Raw genomic sequence first — 24,121 nt, forward strand, 5'->3', positions numbered from 1 at the left:
TTCCATCAAAGGGTGGACATGTGTATTATGTGAGTTTTATTGATGATTACTCACAGAAAGTCTGGGTTTACTTCATGCGTCAAAAATCAAATGTGTTTGCCAAGTTTAAGATTTGGAAGGCTGAAGTGGAGAACCAGACAGGGAGAAGAATCAAATGTTTAAGATTGGATAATGGGACCGAGTACGCTGATTCTTGGTCTATGGAGTTTTGTGCAGAGTAGAGCATCAAGAGACATTTTACAATTCACCGAACACCTTAACAAAATGGTGTGGCAAAACAAATGAACCAGGTCAAGCTTAAGGTGTCCGGAAAAAGTATTCAGGTGTCCAGCCTATGTTCACGTGTCTAGTGAGGAGAGGTCTAAGCTTGATCCGAAGTCTCTTCGTTGCATCTTTTTGGGGTATCCAATAGGTGTAAAGGGGTACAAGCTATGAGACCAGTGGCAAACAAGGTGGTGATTAGTAGGGATGTAGTCTTTTATGAGAAGCCTATGGTGAAGCGTACTCAAAAATGTGATGAACAAAAACAGGAGCCAGAAAGCTCGAGCAGTGATGAACATATCGTGCAGACGGAGTTGGAAGTTCAGGGCAACAGAAATTATCATGATCTCGTGGTTGCAGAGAGGTCTAGCTTGGAAAGCCAGCAAGTTGACGATATTCAGTTAAGAAGATCCAAACGCACTATTCGGCCTCCACCAAGGAATGGGTTTGAAGAGTTAGTGTCTTATGCTTTTCTTACTAGTTGCAACGATCCAACTACATTTCAAGTGGCAGTGCACGGCCAGGAGAAAGATAGATGGATGGAAGCAATGATTGAGGAAATGGAGTCACTACGTAAAAATTAAACTTGGGAGTTGGTGGAGCTTCCAGATGGAAAAAAGACTGATAGGTTGCAAATGGGTTTATAGGAAGAAGGAGGCAATATCAGAAAAGGAAGGTGAGAAGTTTAAGGCACAGTTGATGGCAAAAGGATACTCACAGAAGAAGGGGTTAGATTATGATAAGATCTTTCCTCCAGTGGTCTGACATACTTCTATCAAAGTTGTGTTGGGGTTAGTAGTTCATTATGATCTTCATTTGAAACAAATGGATGTGAATACGATGTTTCTTCATGGTGACTTGGAGGAACAAATCTATATGGTATAGTCGAAGGGATTCATTGAATCAGGAAAAGAAAATTTAGTTTGTAGGTTGAAGAAATCTCTTTATGGGCTGAAACAATCTACAAGGCAATAGTATAAACGATTTGATTCCTACATGATCAAAATTGGCTACAAAAGGTGAGTATGACTACTGCGTATATGTGAACAAACTTGATTATGGCTCACTTATTTTCTTGTTATTGTATGTCGATGATATGTTGATAGTTACAAAAGATTTAATTGAGGTGAATCAGTTAAAGGACCTGTTGCATAAGAAATTTGATATGAAAGATCTTGGTTCAGCCAAGAAAATACTTGGGATGGAGATTCGCCGAGACAGAACTACAGGGAGATTATGGTCATCTTAGGGCAATTATGTGCATAAGGTGTTGGAGAGGTTTAGCATGACTGATGCAAGACCGGTGAGTACACCTTTAGCAAATCATTTTAAGTTATCTACTGCAGATTACCCAAGTTTGGATGAGAAAATCTAGGACATGTCAAAGGTCCCCTATGCTAGTGTTGTGGGAAGTTTGATGTATGTCATGGTGTGTACGACGCTAGATTTGGCTCATACGATGAGTGTGGTAAGTAAGTTTTTTTCTAATCCAGGAAGGCAACATTGGGAAGCCATCAAATGGATACTTAGATACTTATGGGGTACATCGGGATATGGCATCATGTTCAGAAAGCAACAAGGTTGTCCTTCAGTTATAGGGTTTGTTGATGCTGATTATGCTGGAGATATGGATGACAGAAGGTCTACTACGGGATATGTATTTACCCTTGTAGGAGAACCAGTAGGTTGGAGATCCATGGTACAGTCTTATGTAGCATTGTCCACAACTGATGTGGAATATATGGTTACCGAAGCTGCAAAGGAAGCCTTATGGCTTACCGATTTAGTTAGAGAGCTGGGATTACAAAAAGATGGAGTGATGCTACATTGTGATAGTCAAAATGTCATTTACTTGGCGAAGAATCAAGTATACCATGCTAGAACCAAGCACATTGATGTGAGGTTCCACAAGGTTCGGGAATTGATAGCTTCGGGTGAACATGTGTTGGAGAAAGTTCACACATCTATAAATGCAATGGATATTCTAACTAAATCAGTTACTTCAGAGAAGTTCAAGCATTGCTTGAACTTACTCCATGTCTCCAAGTGATAGAAGGGAGACATACCCAACCAAGCGTTTTCAAATTCAAGATGGAACAGTTCATGTTTTTCAGGATTCTCCTAAGGGGTGTATAATCGCCAAGGTGGAGATTGTTGTTTGTAGCTCTTATACTTTGTTTTTGTAAGAAAAGAATGAAGAGGGAAAAACATGAAGGGGCAGCACATTAGAGCTCGTCAACGAATGCCCTGTGTTCGTCAATGAGTGGACAGCAACGAGTCATCGATGAAGATTCTAAAATCGTCAACGAGAAAATACCGAGAGCAGGAAAATTTCAGAGATCTAGACTCGTCGACAAATTGTCTTTCTATGGATCGTCAACGAAGCCTTGTACTCGTCAACATATGGCGACTAGGCTACAAGTAGTTTTTCTGAATTTTGAATTTTTGAACGTTGGGTGATTAAGTAAGTAGAGGGAAACCTCCGAGGAACTTCTATATATGTTATTCTGGGTATATATTGAAGAGTGAGTGATCATTTTGAGAAATGTATTACGTGCATTGTGATTTCCATAGTGAAATTTGTGTGTCATTACTTCCGTCGATGTAGACTTTGCCGAACCACGTAAATCTTTGTGTTGTTCTTGTTTTGATTGTGTGTGTTATTTACTTGTTGTTTATTCCACTATGCATCTTCGTTATTCAATCCATATCACAACAGATTCAATTCAAGCAGAAGATCCTCCCACAAAGACAACTCCTTAGATGGGCGAACTGATTTTCACAATATAAATTCGAAGTTAAGTACATCAAAGGAAAGCACAACATCCGTAGTGACTTCCTCTCAAGACCAACAAATCCCTAAACTCATCCCCAGGTTCTCTTCCTTATGGCATCCTCATCTTCCTCTTCTCTTTCACAACTAATTTAGACTCTTCCAAGTGAAATCCAAGATAACATCCTTTGTCACACCATTGATAAGGGAAATCACAAAATGATCCAAGATCTCTAGTCTCTTCTCCTCTCGAAATATGGTCTAGTCGATGCATTGATAAAATACCTGGACTTGCACCCTCTTTTCTCATACATCATTGGCCTTTGGGTCCCCGCACTTTCCCCTCTGACCTTCCCTAAAGAAGCATTCCTCCTTCTTTGGTAACTTACAAGGACCTACCAACTCAGTATGATCCTTCACAAACCCTGGACCTATGTCTTGTTAACAAATCGAAGACAAAGACTTCGCCAATACAGTTACTTTAAGGATTGGCTAACTATTCTTCAAAACAAAAGTACAATGGGTTAAGCAATTAGATTTCAATACGAGGTCCCCATATTTATTGGTCATTTTCCAACTCACAGGTAAGATCCAAATCCAAGATAGGAATAGATATGTTAATATCTCTCCCATCTATGAAAGGATAAGGAGCTTCAAAGAAAATTCCTTTGTAGATCCGCACCTTTTAGCACATAAATGGATCGATATAAGGAAAAGTTTATGCCACATAAATCAAGCCGACCCAGACAGGTTACCATAAGATTTATTCAACCCAATGCATTTTCAAGATGACGGAAAAGCCAAAAGCTCTCATTACCAAGTTTTATTTTCCCATTTCTATAGCACCTACCTAATAAACAAGCTAACATTTTATTACGTGGAACAAACAGAGAGTATTGGGACAATTGAAGATCTAGAGATTATGGAAGTCTACCCAGCTGAAGAAGAGGAGGATTATCGAGCAAGAATGGACCACTGAAGTAATGGACCGCCGAAGGACCACTAAATGGACCACCGAAGGACACCACTAAAGATGTGGAACAAACAGAGAGTAATGGGACAATTGAAAATCTGGAGATTATGGCAGTCTACCCAGCTGAAGAAAAGGAGGATTACCGAGCAAGAATGGACCAGTGAAGCAATGGACCACCGAAGGACCACTGAAGCAATACCAATCTTATCTTTATTTTCAGCTTTATCTTCATGTGCATTGTCATTGTTAGTCGGCTTTATCTTTATGTGTGTTGTCATTGTCAGTTAACTTTACCTTTATTATTTTTAGCTTTATGTGTATTGTCTTTGTTAGTCAGCTCTAGCTTTATTAAAAGCCGTGTAAATGACATAAGGAAAAAGATTATGTCGGAAGCATATTCCAAGATGTCATGGCATACTCCCTTCCTCCCCATCTATTTAAAAGAGACTCCAACCTCTAGTTAGGCAGAGCAAGTGAGAGTAAAGAATTCTCTTGTAAAAGTTATTCCTTTTGTTCTTGTAATCCTTTTGTTTGAGTTTAATGATATTTCTCTCAGTCTGTTCTTATTACATTTTGTTCCCTTACTCCGCATTGATCTTACATTGAGTGTCCATTATATTAAGAAGTCATGTCTTCCAGAGCCATGTTGACTCCATCTCCTTCTCTTAGCTCTTCATCCAGATCTTCATCTATCTTAAGCATAGCTCGTCATGATTATACATATTAAGTAAATTATGTTCGCTACTCCCGAACAAATTAGAATTGGAACTAAACGTACACTTCCTCCTTCCATGTTTTTCCTGTTTCGAGCTCTGCTAGCCATGAGCTTATATTTAAATGTTGAAAGCTTCTCAAAACCAAACTAAAGGAACATTTAGTATATGTTTTCTTTGTTGTTAAGTGAATAAACAAGTTACAGCAACATGTTTATTTATATTACTAATTTTTTATTTTTATTGTCAATTTTCACAAAAGCTAAAAACTATAGTTAATAATTTTCAATTGTAATAATCTATTGCTACAATATTCTAAAATCCAACATTGACTTTTGTGGACTAAATTATTTATTCTAGACAATATTCAAATTCAAATTAAGATAAAATGACCAAGTGAATTTAAGATATATTTAAATAAAAATTTTCATAAATTTTCAATGATTAAAAAAAGCCACTTAAAAAATTCATTTTTACCATTTTTTTACTATGCATAATAAGATTGTTTTTGAAGAGGTAAAAAGCAAGTATAAAAATATTATAATTAAATAAAATCAAAATAATTAATATTTTAAATTTATATCTTTTTTGTTTTATTATTTTAATTATATTTTAAATTTTTTATTTGATTCATACAATTCAATACGATGACTATTCAGAAATGTGTCACAAAATCTCCCCCCCCACCGTGGAAATGTCCTCTATGCCAATCAACTTTTAATTTATTTTAATTTTGAAAATATTATCAATCATGCAACCAATTTCTATTTTTAGTTTTTATTTTTTATTTTCTCTTAAAATTTTTATTTGCATAATTTTCAACAAATGGTACCAAACAATCCCTAAGAGACAACCACACACAAAAGTCAAACTAGAAATTGGAGTCATTAGATAAATTAAATGTTAGGCGCATAATTAATTTACATTCTGAATTTGTAAGTACATCTCTAATATGCTCAAGGGTTTTAAGTTAAAGACATCTCATTAATTTGCACATTAACACAATATTATCCACCTAATTGAGCACATCTGAGTCACATTACCATAAGATACTAATTCATTATGAGGCAAATAACCTAAAACAAACACACCCTTAAACAAGAACAAAAGAAAGAATACCAAATAATCAGCAGGATGATCATCTCAACTCCAGGGGGAAGGCTTTCCCCTCTCCCCTAACTTGGGCCATGAATGGCTCCACCATGGACCACAGTTAGGGACAAGTACAGGTACCAACCAGCAACCACCTCAGTCCCCAGCTTCAAGCCTCTACAACTGTTGTCAGCTTTGACTAGCCAACTTCTTCCTGTGTGCAACCTTCATAAGCGCTACTCTCTCCAAGCTGATGTCCCTGTCTGCATCTGAATCAGCATCACCACCAATGAACTGAGCATGTTTAGACTTGCAAGCTACTTATAAACAAAACAAAAGAAAATAAGCCAGGGTTGCGGCGGCCAAGAACCACGGCAGATCTAGTTCTAGGCTTGATCAGCCCTAGTCAAAAGGGAGAAGGCTAGAGCTTCAGAGACAAAATATCACCCCAATCACTGTAGGGGTTGTGCCACAAATGTATAAACTAGCCAAAGGCCCTTACCCGAGGCAAAGAAAAAAACAAGCCTTTCCACCTATGAATAGAGGAGAGAGGGGCAGCCAAATCGTCACCCCCTGGCACAATAGTTAAACCTACTGTACTCCGCGGGATGTTTATTCTGATTCCTAAGTGAACAATTAAAAGAGAAGGGGGCCCCACTCTGACTACCACCAACCCTACACCTTGGACATGCTAAAGCTAAGTATACTTGGCGTCCATAACTTGGAAATGATGTCTACCATTTATGGTCCATGCAAAGAAATTTTCATACAACCTAAGGGATGACAGCCATGGCTAGGTTCCGGTCACTTTGCCCCCCAGGTCATGCAGGACCTATGTTGAAGGCACAAAGGGATCACAATCTGAACTTAAACATATCAAGTGTCAATTCCAAAACTGAATCCAAAGAGACTATAACTATATATATATATATATATAACCCAATTTACTTTCTAACATTAAAACAATTGTTCTTCTTTAAAAAAATAAATTACTCAAAATAAGACATAGAAATTTTGTGAATTTCCTAAATGATACATGGGGCTTCCTGGCATCCTCAGCTAAAAATGAGGATTGGCAAGAGGGATGTAAAATGACTTTCAATTTTAGGGGTGGAGGATCAACTGAACAGTAATGTGGCATGGGGCGGGGATCTGGGACTAAACCGTGGCAGAGATGAAGACAAAGCTAGTGAGCGGTGATAGGGAATGCTGGCAGTGATGTCGTGTGGTGAGTCATGACTGCGGCAATCTGGCTGCAATTAAGTTGATGCAGAAAAACCTAATCCACCTATATCAAACCTAAACCCAACTTGTTGATAAGCACTGGCCCAACTCAAGTTGCACCATAAGCAAGACCAACCCACTTTTAAACTAGTAGATTGTTTCAAAGTCACTCCTTGAATTGTCACAGCTCATCAGCTCACTTATCTCCGTAAGATTGACATTCAATTGGCAGGGATGAAGACAAAAGGAAAATATTTAAATCCCAACTTTGAGAATAGTGATTCATGCTCAATTTTATTGGTTATTCATAGCATGAGTTTTACCTATTGTGCCCCTTTACGTCTTTACGTTCCTTTATTGCAAATAATAAATAAATAAAACAAAATAAAATAAAAAACCCTTCATTGCTGTGCTTGCTCAAATTGCACCTAACACACACTCCAACATAAGCACTAATTCATTTTGCATACTTACTGCGAACATTAGTAACAGTGGACAGTGTCAATATTTAAGTTGTCTCCGGTATAATTTCAGCACATCTAGCCCAGGACCATTGGAAACATACAAGAAGCCCATGCTAATATGGAAAAAAGAAATTGGGATGATTAAACCTAACTATTCCCATCTTCAAGAAACCGAAACAAAACCAGCAACTCAATTAACCAACACCCAGACAAATTCTACAAAAGAAAGGCTACTTTCCACACTGACATAGAACAACTTACCTAGTGTGAAAAATGTCTAGGAAATCAATCTATAGAGGAGGCATCAATCTATTGAGGAGGCCCAAGTAGACCCTCGGGATAATCAGATCTTTGAGGTCAACCTAGGGTATCACCACCCTATTTCGATCCTTGACTGCTAGGTCTAGCCCAATCGGTACCCCACTTCCTTTACAGATGCAACGTGCGGGAGCTTGCACAAGCCAACCTTCGATGCCAAGTGTCATGGTCCGACTATTTTTCACACCGTTGTGAAGGGTCGTGCGGCGCTAGCTAAAGCACTCTTGTTTAACTAGTCAGCCTATTGTTTACCAACATTCATCCACGAGACACTTTCATTAGCATTCATTCAAATAGCAGCGGAAACAGTAATCAATTCATGAAAGCCATGGCAAGCAAGCAGTAAACATTGAAGCAAACGTAATTCATTAACAACACCTCCCTTGACATTGTGTGCTTAGCGAGGGAGGCAAGTAGGCTAAACACGTTGACAAAAGCTAGTGAGTTTTACAATGACTGATGAACATTCACCCTCCCCTAAAGAGCTTTCTGGGCCATTCTCACTCTGGCACTAGGAAAGATCAAAGTGACCGAAGAGTCATACTACCTTATTTGGCTTACAATGAAATAAATACTGGAAAATAACCCTACACTAGTATTTACATGATGGAAACTCATCCCAAACAAACGAGCCAAATGGTCATAGGCAAGCATAATGCCCTAAACAAGCTTAGCTTGTGACACCAAGTGATGGAACATAGGAAACATTAACATGGTTTGCCCAGGACACTACAACTAGAGTCTCTCCTAAGGATATCATAGTAGCTCCATAGGGGACGTGTGAAAGACCTCTTTCAAGACCCAAGATGGTCTTGGCTGGCTTGTCATGCCTTTTGAGTAGTTAACGCACACAGCAAGTTTATGAGAGTCATGATAGAACTACTTTGTCCTTTTCTAAGAAAATTCCTTGTCTATTTTGATGGCATCTTGATCTGCAGTCAGTCTAGACAGGAAACTAGGACCATATTCCAATGGTTTCCGTTACTCTTAGGTCTGCCAAGATGTATGTTAACCTTAAGAAATGTTCCTACAAACTCATGTCACTTTCTTGGAGAATGTCATGTCATCACTAGGCTTTTTTGCAGATCCTGTGAAGGTGAAAGCTAAATTGACAAGCTAGAGCCAAATTCATTTCTAATCTCCATGGTTTTCATGAGCTAGACATTTGTGGTTCATAGGAACCTTGGCACCATCATGGCTCCCATCTGCTGCTAAAGCTTTCAAAATGGTGAAGCTCAAGATGCCTGAGGCACCCGTTTCATCACATACAGCCTCCTCTAAAGTCTTTGAGGCTGTCTTTGATGCCCCCAAATAGGCATTGGTGGGGTGTTCAAGCATCACCCTTTAGCCTACTTTAGCTAGAAATTCAATGATGCAAAGTTGAAATATATCACATGTGACAAAAAATTCAATGTTGCAGTGCAGGCACTTAGGCATTAGAGGTGTTATCTACTACCCCAAGACCTTGTCATATATTCTAATCACCTACCACTTAAGTATCTATGCTCAAAAAAGAATCTTAGTGCTCAGCATGCTACATGGTTGAATTTCTGCATGAATACTCTTCTGTTCTAAGGCACTGTGCAGGTACTGAGAATAAGCCCAACACCTCTCTGAGTCGAGTTGTAACACCTTTACACTCTAGGTGTTCATACAGTAGGCTTTGAACTTATAAAAGATGATTATAAAGGATGAGTACCCTTCTTGTCCTGACATTGGTATCATTTTTCAAGTGCAAGATGATAATCGTCGTGGTTATTGATTTTGTGGTTAGTGATACTTATGTGGTTAGAGAGACTAGATTCTGCATTCCTTGCACTTCCCTGAGTGACATTTTGGTTTAGGAGCTGCATGCGGGTGGCCTTGCTGGTCATTTCAGTAGGAGTAAGACCACTCTTGTAGTTGACAGTAGGTTCTACTTGCCCTCCTTAAAGAAAAATGTATCTAGGATTGTGTCTCAATGTCACATCTACCAATTTCCCAAGGCTAAGAAGTAGAGAACACCTTGAAAGGATCTAAGAATGGACTATATTCTAGGGTTGCCTAAAACTATTAAGGGTCATGATTCCATTCTTGTGGTGGTCCATATGTATTCAATAATTACATATTTCATTCCGTGTAGTAAAACTAATGATGTGTCACACATAGCCACACTCTTCTTTCATGAAATTGTTTGGCTCCACTTGTTTCCCACATCAATAGTCTTTGATAGGGATGGGAAATTTGATAGCTAATCCTGGAAGGCCTAATGGAAATTGTTTGGAACACAAGTAAAGTTTTTAGCTGCTTTCCATCCTCACACTGATGGATTAACAGAGGTGGAAAATTGTTTCCAGTTTTCCATCCTCACACTCAGCAAAAAAATTTAAAAAATAAAATAAAAAATAAAAAGGTTCTCAACACTTGAAAAGAAAAAAAAAAAATCTCCATTTTTACAGTTTCTTGTTCATGAAATGCACTTCGCACTCCATTTCTTGACAAACTCATTGATGGTCTTAAAGTTCCTCGTCGAATTGTTGCAGCTCAACAGCCCATTTATCTCTCTAAAACATTCAATTGGTAGGCTTCAAGACTATGGTAAAGATACTAGTTCTCAATGAGGGGAAGAATTTGACTATGCCAGAGAAGATAATTTGTGGAGGATAGCTTGATGGTGATCATGTGAGTAAGGGTATGGAAAGGGAGAGTGGAGGAAGAGCCTGCGGTGGCCAAGGGTTTGACAGGATCTCTGGATATTGCAGCAGCCAAAGAATCGGATCGCAAGGGATGAGGGATGGCTGACGGAGATTCAGCGACGTCAGCGAGCATTGACGGAGCTGGTTTGCTGAAGAGGGAGTGCTGCGTTGGTAGTGGAGTTGTAGGCGAAGGAGAGGATGGAGACAGGGTCGCTGGTGAAGTGGGAACTTTGGCGATGAAGCTGCTCACGGAGGACAACAAAGACGGAGTCGTCAATGACGAAGACAGAGATCCGAGAGTGTGAGGGAATGCCAGACAATGAGTCAACCAAGTGGTTGAACCAGTGACATCACTATAATTTCATATATATAAGTAAAACAAATTATACAACCATAGGCTATATAATAATTATTAAAACATGAATACAACAACAAAAAAAACAAGCCTTAGTCCCATTAGGTGGGGTCGGCTATATGAATTATTTTCCGCCAATTTATGCGATCATGGACCATTTCTTTTAATAGATTTAAGGATATTAAATCCTTACTCACTATCTCCTCCCAAGTTATTTTAGGTCTACCCCTACCCCTTCTACTGGCCTCCATAGTAACTAAGTCACTCTTCCTCACAAGTGCACTATGTGGCCTACGTTGCAAATTTCCATACCATCTGAGTCGTCCCTCCGTTATCTTATCTTCTGGAGCTACACCTAACTTACCATGAATATGTTTATTCTTTAATTTATCTTTCAATGTTATACAACTCATCCATCTAAGCATTCTCATCTCGACAACTTTTACTTTTTCGATATTATGTTTCTTCATCGCCCAACATTCCGATCCATATAGCATAACTAGTCTTATAGTTGTCCTATAAAACTTGTCTTTCAATTTTTAGAGTATTCTACGATCAAGGTCTTAAATTTCGATTTCGACTCAAATTTCGAAGCTCCAAAAGTATGGAAATTTCAACGGAAATTTCGATTTCAATGTCAATTTCGATTTCGATTTGAAAAAATAACGAAAACTAGTAGTAAAGCATGAAATTATTTGTGAAACTTTAGAAATGGTTAACAAACATAATAATATAAGTTTTAAGACTAATATATTACAAATTAAATACATCTATGTTTTGTATGAAGTGGAAAAGTCGTAAAATAGTATGTGTATCAAACATGCTTGTAAGATAATATACATTAAACATATTCAATTAATGCAAATGAAATTCATAAATCATTTAAAAATTATTTATTATACAAATATTGATAATTTAGACATGAATGGTTAAATAAAATATTACTATAAGTTTATTTTTTCATATAATTTCAAAAGAACTTGTGATGACCTTTTGTTTCAATAAAATAAATTAAAAGAGAAATTTCACTTCACTCTTGAATCTCTCGTTTGAATTTCGACAAAATTTCATTGCATAGTTAAAATTTCAACAAATTTCGCTAAAATTTCGAGGTTTCGATAAATTTCGGATGATTCGTTGAGATTTCGATGGAAATTATGCAAGACGGAAATTGACTGCCATTTCGATTTCAAGGGAGACAGAAATTTCGACAATTTCGTGGAAATTTAAGACCATGTCTACGATCACAGAGCACACTTGAAGCACTTCTCCATTTTACCCAACTTGCTTTAACTCTATGCATTACATCATCTTCAATCTCTCCTTCAGCTTGCAAAATAGATCCAAGGTATCGAAATCTACAAGTGCTATTTATTTCTTCATAATCAAGTTCAACTTTGTCTCCAATATTCCTCCTATCATTACTAAAATTACATTTCATATATTCTATCTTATTTCTACTTATCCTAAAGCCTTTAGATTCCAAAGCTTCTCTCCATAATTTTAATTTAGCCTCTACTCCGTCTCTAGTTTCATTAATTAATACAATATCATCTACAAACATACACCATGGAACCTCCTTTTGAATACTCTTAGTCAATTGGTCCATCACTAAAGCAAAAAGATAAATACTCAAAGCAAATTCTTGATGTACACCTATGGTAATTGGAAATTCTCTAGTTTCTTCATCTGTAGTCCTTACACTAGTTATATTTCCATCGTACATTTCCTTAATGACATCGATATACCTGCTACATACACCCTTTTTTTCTAAAACCCACCATAGAACTTCCCTAGGTATCCTATCATATACTTTCTCAAGGTCAATAAATATCATATGCAAGTCCCTCTTATTTTCCCTAAACTTTTCCATTAATCTTCTTAAAAGATAAATAGCTTCTGTGAAAGACTTCTCATGCATAAAACCAAATTGATTTTCTGAGATCTTCGTTTCTAACCTTAATCTTTGTTCAATTATCATTTCCCATAACTTCATTGTACGACTCATAAGTTTAATTCCACGATAGTTATTACAATTTTGAATATCTCCTTTATTTTTGTATATAGGTATTACAGTATTTTTTCTCCATTCATCTGGCATTTTCTTAGTTTTTACAATTATATTAAATAAATTAGTTAACCAGATAATTTCGTTATCACCTAAGCATTTCCAAACTTCAATTGGGATGTTATCTATTCCCAAAGCTTTCCCATTTTTCATCTTTTTTAGTGCAAACTTAACTTCGTTAACTCTAATTTTGCGAATAAATCTTATATTTTTAGTCTTTTCCTCATTTGATAATTCTAAGTTTAGGCCTTCTATTTGGTTTTCATTAAAAAACTTACTAAAGTAACTTCGCCATCTTTCTTTAATGTCTTTGTCCTCAACCAGGAAAATATCATCCTCACTTTTTATACATTTTACATTCCCTAAGTCCTTGCTCTTCCTTTCTCTAGCTTTAGTAAGTTTAAATATATCTCTTTCCCCTTCTTTTGTACCTAATCTATCATACAAACAATTAAATGATCTATATTTAGCTTCACTAACGGCATTTTTTGTATCTTTTCTTGCCTCCTTATATTTTTCAAAGTTATCTATATTTCTACATTTTTGCCACATTTTATTCTAAATTCTTTTTGCCTTTATGATTTTTTGTACATCTTTATCCCACCACCAGCTCTCTTTGCTAATCGAGAATCTTCCCCTTGATTCACCTAAATTCTCTTTTGCTATTTTTTTAATGGAGCTAGCTAATCTACTCCAAAGAGTATTTGAATCTATCTTATCCTCTATGGTCCAATCCCCATCTTTGATCATTTTATCTTTAAATTTTATTATATTTTCTCCTCTTAGGTTCCACCATCTAGTTCTCTTATACTGGTTTATTTTATCCTTTTTCTTCCATTTTTTAATACATATATCTAACACTAAGACTCTACGTTGCATGGTTAGGGTTTCACTCTTCCTTGCAGGTGCTTTACAAGGTTCATGTTTCAAATGCCCAAACCATCTAAGTCGTCCCTCCCATATCTTGTTTTCAACCTGTGTGCCTAAATTATTGCATATATGCTCATTTCTTACTTTATCTTTCAATGTTAAACTATTCATCTACCTTAACATTCGCATTTCAACAACTTTTACTTTTTGCACATGTTGTTTCTTAGTTGTCCAACATTCTAAACCATAAAACATAGCTGGTCTTATAGCCATCTTATAAAACTTTTCTTTAATTTTAAGGATATTCTATGATCACACAACACACCTGATACATTACTTCATTTTACCGAACCTGTTTTAATTTTATGTACTACATCTTCTTCAATTTCCCTTTTAGCTCACATAATAAATCCAAGATATCTAAATCTATGCTACTAATTTCTTGATTATCAAGTTTAATCTTTTCTTAATTGCTACCCTTACACTATTATAATTACATTTCATATAATCTTACTCCTACTTATTCTAAATCCTTTAGATTCTAATGTTCTTCAAATTTCAACCTTAGATTCCACTTCACTCCTTCTATCATCAATCAACACAATATCATTTGCAAAAAACATACACCAAAGGGATCTCATCTTGGATATTCTTAGTAAGTTCATCAATTACTAAAGTTAAAAGATAAGGACTCAAAGTAGAACCTTGATATACACCTATTATAATTGGAAAATCTCTAGATTCCCATCCTACAATCCTAACACTAGTATCTACTGCAAAATCTCTATATCACACATATACTCAATGACCTCAGTATTCTACTGCAAAACTCCTTCTTTTCTAAGACACACCAAAGAACTTCCCTAGGTACTCAATCATATGCTTTCTTTAGGCCAATAAAAACCATATGAGAGCCCCTCTTCTTTTCTCTAAACTTCTTTCATTAAATTTTTTAAAAGATAAATAACTTCTATTGTTGATCTCCCAAAATAAAACCAAATTGATTTTCTAAAATCTTTGTTTCCAATCTTATTATATGTTCAATTACCCTTGCCCATAATTTCATTGTATGACTCATAATCTTAATTTCCACGACAGTTATCATAGTTTTGAATATCGTCTTTGTTTTTGTATAAAAGTACTAACATACTTTTCCACCATTCTTTTGGTTTTTATAAGTGTTGAACAGATTAATTAACCAAATATCTCCTTTATCCCTTAAACATTTCCAAAATTCATCAAGTCTAATAGATTTCCCACTTTTCATCTTTTTTAATGTCATCTTAAGTTCAAGAACTCTAATTTTACAAATAAATCTCCTATTTTTAGTCTTCTCCTCATTTGTCACTTCCAAGTTCAATCTTTCATTTTGGTTTTCATTAAACAACTTATCAAAGTATATTCATCATCTTTCTTTTATGTTTTCTTCTCTAATTAAGACATTATCATACTCATTCTTTATACATTTTACATCACCTAAATCTTTGCATTTTCTGTCTCCAACTCTAGCAAGTTTATAAATGTTTTTTTTCTCCTTCTTTTGTATCTAGTTTAGCATAAAGAGTATCATAAGTTCTATGTTTAGCTTCACTAATAGGTTTTTTTTTTTTTTCATTTTTCCTCTCTAATATTTTTCAAGACATTCTATATTTCTAAAATTTTGCCAATTCAAACCTAACACTAGTCACTACTCTATATCATACATATACTCAATAACCTCAGTATATCCACTACAAAACTCCTTCTTTTCTAAGACCCACCAAAGAACTTCCCTAGGTACTCTATCATATGCTTTCTTTAGGTCAATAAAAACCATATGCAAGTCCCTCTTCTTTTCTCTAAACTTCTTTCATTAAATTTTTTAAAAGATAAATAGCTTCTGTTGTTGATCTCCCAGAATAAAACCAAATTGATTTTCTAAAATATTTGTTTCCAGTCTTATTATATGTTCAATTACCCTTGCCCATAATCTCATTGTATGACTCATAATCTTAATTTCCATAACATTTATCATAGTTTTGAATATCGTCTTTGTTTTTGTATAAAAGTACTAACATACTTTTCCATCATTCTTTTGGTTTTTATAAGTGTTGAACAGATTAATTAACCAAATATCTCCTTTATCCCTTAAACATTTCCAAAATTCATCTAGTCTAATAGATTTCCCACTTTTCATCCTTTTTAATGTCATCTTAAGTTCAAAACTCTAATTTTGCAAATAAATCTCCTATTTTTAGTCTTCTCCTCATTTGTCACTTCCAAGTTCAATCTTTCATTTTGGTTTTCATTAAACAACTTATCAAAGTATATTCATCATCTTTCTTTTATGTTTTCTTCTCTAATTAAGACATTATCATACTCATTCTTTATACATTTTACATCACCTAAATCTTTGCATTTTCTTTCTCCAACTCTAGCAAGTTTATAAATGTCTTTTTTCTCCTTCTTTTGTATCTAGTTTAGCATAAAGAGTATCATAAGTTCTATGTTTAGCTTCACTAATAGGTTTTTTTTTTTTTTCCATTTTTCCTCTCTTTTTAATATTTTTCAAGATATTCTATATTTCTAAAATTTTGCCAATTCAATCCTAACACTAGTCACTACTCTATACCATACATAACTCAATGACCTCAGTATATCTACTGCAAAACTCCTTCTTTTCTAAGACCCACCAAAGAACTTCCCTAGGTACTCTATCATATGCTTTCTTTAGGCCAATAAAAACCATATGCAAGTCCCTCTTCTTTTCTCTAAACTTCTTTCATTAAATTTTTTAAAAGATAAATATCTTCTGTTGTTGATCTCCAAGAATAAAACCAAATAGATTTTCTAAAATATTTGTTTCCAGTCTTATTATATGTTCAATTACCCTTGCCCATAATTTCATTGTATGACTCATAATCTTAATTTCCACGACATTTATCATAGTTTTGAATATCGTCTTTGTTTTTGTATAAAAGTACTAACATACTTTTCCACCATTCTTTTGGTTTATTAAGTGTTGAACAGATTAATTAACCAAATATCTCCTTTATCCCTTAAACATTTCCAAAATTCATCTAGTCTAATAGATTTCCCACTCTTCATCTTTTTTAATGTCATCTTAAGTTCAAGAACTCTAATTTTGCAAACAAATCTCCTATTTTTAGTCTTCTCCTCATTTGTCACTTCCAAGTTCAATCTTTCATTTTGGTTTTCATTAAACAACTTATCAAAGTATATTCATCATCTTTCTTTTATGTTTTCTTCTCTAATTAAGACATTATCATACTCATTCTTTATACATTTTACATCACCTAAATCTTTGAATTTTCTTTCTCCAACTCTAGCAAGTTTATAAATGTCTTTTTTCTCCTTCTTTTGTATCTAGTTTAGCATAAAGAGTATCATAAGTTCTATGTTTCGCTTCACTAATAGGTTTTTCTTTTTTCTTTTTTCTTTTTTGCATTTTTCCTCTCTTTTTAATATTTTTCAAGACATTCTATATTTCTACAATTTTGCCAATTCAATCCTAACACTAGTCACTACTCTACATCATACATATACTCAATGACCTCAGTATATCTACTACAAAACTCCTTTTCTAAGACCCTCCAAAGAACTTCCGTAGGTATTCTATCATATGCTTTCTTTAGGTCAATGAAAACCATATGCAAGTCCCTCTTCTTTTCTCTAAACTTCTTTCATTAAACTTTTTAAAAGATAAATAGCTTCTGTTGTTGATCTCCCAGAATAAAACCAAATTGATTTTCTAAAATCTTTGTTTCCAATCTTATTATATGTTCAATTACCCTTGCCCATAATTTCATCGTATGACTCATAATCTTAATTTCCACGACAGTTATCATAGTTTTGAAAATCGTCTTTGTTTTTGTATAAAAGTACTAACATACTTTTCCACCATTCTTTTGGTTTTTATAAGTGTTGAACAGATTAATTAACCAAATATCTCCTTTATCCCTTAAACATTTCCAAATTCATCTAGTCTAATAGATTTCCCACTTTTCATCTTTTTTAATGTCATCTTAAGTTCAAGAACTCTAATTTTGCAAATAAATCTCCTATTTTTAGTCTTCTCCTCATTTGTCCCTTCCAAGTTCAACCTTTCATTTTGGTTTTCATTAAACAACTTATCAAAGTATATTCATCATCTTTCTTTTATGTTTTCTTCTCTAATTAAGACATTATCATACTCATTCTTTATACATTTTACATCACCTAAATCTTTACACTTTCTTTCTCCAACTCTAGCAAGTTTATAAATGTTTTTTTTCTCCTTCTTGTATCTAGTTTAGCATAAAGAGTATCATAAGTTCTATGTTTAGCTTCCCTAATAGGTTTTTTTTTTTTTTTTTTTTGGCATTTTTCCTCTCCTTTAAATATTTTTCAAGATATTCTATATTTCTACAATTTTGCCAATTTCTTTTTGTCTTAAAGGTTTTTTAGACTTCTTGATCCCACCACCAACATTCTTTACCACCTAAATAGCTTCCTTTGGACTCACTTAAAACTTCTTGGTTATTCTTAGGATAGAATTAGCCATTTTATTTCAAGCAGTATTTGCATCTACTTTACCCCTTACTATCCAATCACTCTCTTTGATCATTTTATCTTTAAATTTTACTATATTATCTCCTTTCAAGTTCCACCATATAGTCCTCTTGTGTTGATTTATGTTACTCATTCTCTTCTATTTTTTAATTTGTATATCTAATACTAAGACTCTATGTTGTGCAGCCAAGCTTTAACCTGGGATAACTTTACAATCATTACAAGATAAACGATCCCAGTCCCTAGTTAAAAAGAAATCTATTTGGCTTTTATTATACCCACTCTTGAAAGTTATTAAGTATTCTTCTCTTTTTATAAAGCAAGTATTTAATATAACCAAATTGTAAGACAGGCAAAATCTAAGTTTATATAACCGGTCTCATTTTTATCACTATATCCATGGCTTCCACGTATCCTCTTGTACCCTATATTATCCTTTCCAATGTGACCATTCAAATCAGCATCAATGAATGTCTTTTCAGACATTGGTATCCATTGTAAAATATTATCCATATCTTACCAAAATTTTCTTTTAAGATTTTCTACTAAGTCTATTTGTGAAACATATGCACTAATGATGTTTATTAACTCCAGGTAACAGCCATGAATTTTTTTGAAGCACACACAACCTTGTGCATATTAACGTACTTGCATGTTTTAAACTTTTAGCCATTCTTAGAAAGAGTTTTAGTGTATTTTGGATCTTTTTCGAGTAACTAAGTTATTTGGTAAGGGCAGCAAGTTTACATTTGTTTTAAACCGCCATTGATAGAAAATTACGTGTGTGTGCGTATTTATATTTCTCATTGTTCTTATCTGTGATAAATTATTATATGTGCTAAATTAATTAATAAAACAAAATTCATTATACACTCCATTAATCTATTAGACACATAAGACAAGAATAATATAAATATAAAATAGCTAGAAAAGAAAGAAGAAGTTGAAAAATAAAGAACATAAATATCACGTTACTAAGATGATAAAAAAAAAAAAAGATATTTTCCTAACAAGTTAGTATCTTGAAATTGTTAATTAATGCATCTGTTGTGAGTATTTAAAGAAATAGTAAATTTTGTATCATTGTTGTCCTCATTATAATCTTTTCCCCCTCTTGCCACTTGGTATATTGAGAATGATATACGAAAGAGAGAGAAAATGTGAGAAGAAAAAGTTTAAAAAAAAAAAAAAATTTGGCGTAACAGTCCTATAGCCATTACCTAACGGTCGTAGCAGCCTTTTTATAACGGTCACGGTCCATAACGGCCGCTATGGCCGTGATTTTTATTCCCACCGATTTCGCAGGGTGTAACGGTATTAATAACCCAAAAAACCGTTACGTAACGGCATTATGTAATGGTTGCGACCTTTATTTAAAACCATGACACAAGCGAAGTAAACGTTTGAGGCTTTTTTTTTTTTTTTTTTTTTTTCAAACTTATTTCACATAGAGAGTTTTCTAAATCACACCCTAAAACTAGTAGAAACCATACACACAATACAATGCATTAAAAAAAATCTAAAGCATACACTTTTAAGAGTGAATCCAAGCTACACAAAAATTTATATAATTAAAAAAAAAAAACACACCATATAATAGTACTTTTTGAAAAATTTATATTCCCAAACTTGCAAATGAAATACACAAAACACAAAAATGCAAATATTAGACCTACAAATCATAAACAAATAATTTCCATTGCTAACCAACTATTGGAAAAAATAATAATAATAGCAAAAAGAAAAAAAAAAATAACAAGAGAGGAGAAGATCTCACCAGTGGCTGAAACTAAACAGTAATGACAACCAACTATAAATACTACAGCAAGTACCCTTTGGCACAGGAAACTTAATGCTGCTAACAAAAATCAATCAAAGAATATTTAAGCAATGAGAGATTGCAAGAATTTTTCAATCTAAATTCAAGATTCAAATTCAAGAATATTGAAGAAACAACATTCCTCAACCCATAAAATCTTTATTGCTTCTTCATGCAAATCATTATTACGGATAGCTCTTGTATACGTTTATATTAAGATTTGAGGTTGTGTCGCTAAAGTAAATGATTTATTGGCATGTGAAATAATAAAAACTCCTGTAGTTGCCAAACTGAATCTTGATAACAACAATGCAAGAATCTTGATCCTTCTTCCTCTCCAAGAACCAAGAAAATGTAGCACCACAAGACTTGGCAATCTCGAAGAAGATTAGATAACAAACCGCCGTCAAGAACACCAAACCGACAACGAGAGAAGGAGGGACAGAGGACGAAGGAGTTAGGATTCGACTAGCAACGGCAAAGGGCGTCTAGGTCTGCTGGCAATGGCTTCACCTTCTTGAGGCAAGTCGAAGGCACTCCTTCAAAATGAAATTCGATTGAAGTGGATTTAAGTCTGATGATCAAATGCATGGGCTATTGACTTTTTTATAGCCTAAAGCTTACAATAGCTCCCCGCAAGCCACTTTCCAGTATGCTACTAACGCTTCAGCCTCACCAGAATCGCAAAATAGACAGTCACAAGACCCAGGACACAGTTGAAGAAACTGAAATTAGTCGCCTAAAATAACCAGCAAGACGGGCAGCAATGCTAACCAACGTGCAGTAACAGCGGTGGGTTTGTTGGGATAGGCTCTATCCCCTGAAATCACAGAGTCTCAATGTGTGATAAAAAATACATAAAGCACTGCATTCAAATTTTCAATTAAATAAACTTTGGAAAAGAGGAAAATTATTATTCTTGAAAAAGAAACATTGCCTTAAAAGAAGGGATTTACTCTCTTTAAAAGTAAATTTCGTAATTAAAATTTAAAAAAAAAAAATCTTACACATTAAATATGGGTAGGTCGAGTCTTCCCCAGTAAGAAAGTTTGCCCCATTATCTCACGCGCAAAATCCGCTCCCCTCTCCCTCCTTACTTCATCTCTCTCTCTCTTTCTTCATTCTTTGTACATTTTAATTCAGCCATGGCAAAGCTTTGGGATATGCTAGGAGTTGTGGCTTTAATCTACAAGGAGAACTCTCTCATCTTTGTATTGTTCATCAAACCATGCCAAAGCCTCGATATAAAAAGCTTCTTGCTCCAATCCTCCATCTGCAGGCTGATCTAAAAGTTACGTGAGTAGGGAGGAGTACTGGAAGTGCAGATTTGAGAATCGAGGTGCAGAAAAGCATTGGAAAAAAAAAAAATTTTTCTTTTTTCTTAAAAAGGTTGGACCAACCCGAACTTGAACCCTTTTTTAGCCAATTTTCATCTAGCTCATTTCCTTCCCTAATCCCATGCTTCAATCAGACTAGACATGTGACCGGGTTCGATAGGTCAACCAACCGGTTCGGTCAGGTTTACAAAACCATGGTTCATAGCATAAGTTTACCCATTGTGCCCCTTTACAATCCTTTATTGTCAAATTAGAAGCAAAATACTTTCATTGTCACGCCTGCCTAAACAAAAGGCACTCCTTCATTTTGCATAATAGTAGTGGGCATTGTAAATATTTGAGTTATCATGAGTCTAACATCAGCACACCTAGCCTACTTGTCTACATTTCCTCCTATCATTACCATCAGAAACTTAAAATACGCACATGCTACCATGGAGAAAAAAATGTGATAGTTAAAACAAACCTCGTCTTCAAGAAATCATAACCCAAATGGCAACTTGGTTAACCAACTCAGAGACTTCCACAAAAGAGAAGCTTATTTCCACACTAACATAGCGACTAGATCAACAAATAGAACATCAATTTACCTTGCATGAAAAGCGTCCATGGAAACAATCTATTGACAAGGCCGAAGTAGAACCTTAGGATACTCAGATCTTTGAATCAACCCAAGGGCATTCAACACTCTAGTTTGGTCCCTATAACTGATTCTATACAAATACAACACATACGGGAGCCTGTACTAGTGTACCAAGCAACCTTCTCCACCAAGTCATGGAACATAGGCAACCTAGACTTAGTCCTCCACCTCAAGTCGCTACACATAGAATCTCTTTTGAGGATATGGTAATGACTCCACAGGGGATGAGCATTGTTGTGATGATGATGTGGTATCCTCGTAGTGGCCATCACCAAATTAGGAAACGACCTAAGTAGGAGTGGAGAACCTCTTTCAAGACCCAAGATGGTCTTTATGAGTGGCTTTGTCATGCTTTTTGGTTTGTATAATGCGCCTAGCATTTTTAAAAGAGCCATAACATAACTACTTTGTCCTTTTCTAAGTAAGTTCCTTGTTTATTTTGATGCCATCTTAATTGACAATCAGTCTAGAAAGGAACACTTGGACCATACTCCAGCAATTGTCATTACTCTTAAGTCTGCAAAAAGTATGGTGATCCAGATGTTCCTTCCTAGTTCCTCCAAACTTGTATCGCTTTCTTAGGGTATGTCGTGTAGCCACTGCACATTTCAACCATTCCTGAGAAGGCAAGAGCCATGTTGGATGAGCTAGAGCTCATAATTCATTTCTAGCGTGCATAGTTTTCATGGACTAGCCACATTTACACATGATTCATTAGGAACTTTGTCACCATCATGGTTTCCATCACTGATTGATTGAAGGGGGTTATATTGGTCTACGTCTGCAGCTAGAGCTTTCAAGGAGATGAAGCTCAACATGCCTAAGGAACCTATTTTATCACATCCATCCTTCTCTAAACTCTTTGAAGTTGTCTTTGATGCATCTAGAATAAGTATTGGCAGAGTGTTAAATCAAGAGAGTTAACCTTTGGCCTATTTTAGCAGGAAATTCAGTTATGCAAAGTTGAAATTTTTACCACATATGACAAAAATTCAACCTACAATGCTGGCACTTAGGCATTGGATGTATTACTTCCTACCCCAGGAGTTTGTTATATACTTTAATCACCTAGACCTTAAGTATCTAAACTTCAAAAAGAATTTAGCGCTTGACATATTAATGGATTAAATTTCTCCAAGAATACTCTTTTGTTCTTAGGCACCAATGCCACTCTTAAGAGTCCAAGTGGCACCATACAACCCAAATACAAAGCGCGATGTTTACACTAAGAATAAGACGAATGCCACTCTTAAGTCAAGTTGTAGCACTTTTACACTTTATAAGTGTCTATGTAGCAGGCTTTGAAATTACAAAGGATGAGTACTCTTCTTGTCTCGACTTCAATATCATTTTCAAAGAGATGCAACTTGATAATTGTCAAAGTTATTGATTTTGTGGTTAATGATGGCTATTTTTTTTTAGGGATGGTGATCGTATTTTTTAGAGGGACTAGACTTTGCATTCCTCTCACTTTCCTATGTGTGGAGCTACGTGGACCAAGCCTTGCTGGCCATTTCAGTAGGCATAAGACCATTCTTCTAGTTGATGATAGGTTCTATTGGCCCTCAAAGAAATATGTCACTAGGGTTGTGTTTTAATGGAAAATAGCCAGTTAACCAAGGCTAAGGAGCAGAAAACACACTGGAAGGATCTAAGCACGGACTTTATTCTAAGGTTTCCTAGACAAAGGGAGAATTCCTGAGCATGATTCTGAGACCTAAACCCTTATTGTCACAGCCACCATCAAAACCAAAGCCTGAAGCCCTAAATCTGCTGCATGTTTACCATCATAGAAGAATTTCCAGCAACACTATAGCCCTAACAAACAGCCAGCAGCTGCCGAAACTAAGAGCAATCACCGGAAAGTTCCTGAGCGACACTGCCAGTTCAGGAACTCAAATCTACTTTAGAATTTTTAAAAACAACACCATAGTCACCCACAGACACTGCCGATCTGGCCCCCACTGAAATCACATCTCCAGACA

General features: G+C 35.2%; 1 protein-coding gene across 33 annotated transcripts in view; it reads right to left on the reverse strand.

The window, feature by feature from the left end:
- Positions 1-5,586: 5,586 nt before the first annotated feature.
- The window catches only part of LOC131154156 (pentatricopeptide repeat-containing protein At1g08070, chloroplastic), a 34,355-nt gene continuing 15,820 nt past the window's right edge, over positions 5,587-24,121 (reverse strand). For 16 of the 33 annotated variants that reach the window (XR_009136365.1, XR_009136359.1, XR_009136358.1 and 13 more), the window contains one exon: positions 5,587-6,081. The gene's annotated coding sequence lies outside the window, so the exon portion shown is untranslated. Of the gene's footprint in view, positions 6,082-20,281; positions 20,977-21,163; positions 21,437-24,121 lie in introns of those variants that run through there. The other 17 variants (XR_009136364.1, XR_009136366.1, XR_009136353.1 and 14 more) reach the window with 4 other exon arrangements.

Source organism: Malania oleifera, chromosome 4 (genome assembly GCF_029873635.1).
Source record: "Malania oleifera isolate guangnan ecotype guangnan chromosome 4, ASM2987363v1, whole genome shotgun sequence".
Taxonomy (NCBI): Eukaryota; Viridiplantae; Streptophyta; class Magnoliopsida; order Santalales; family Ximeniaceae; genus Malania; species Malania oleifera.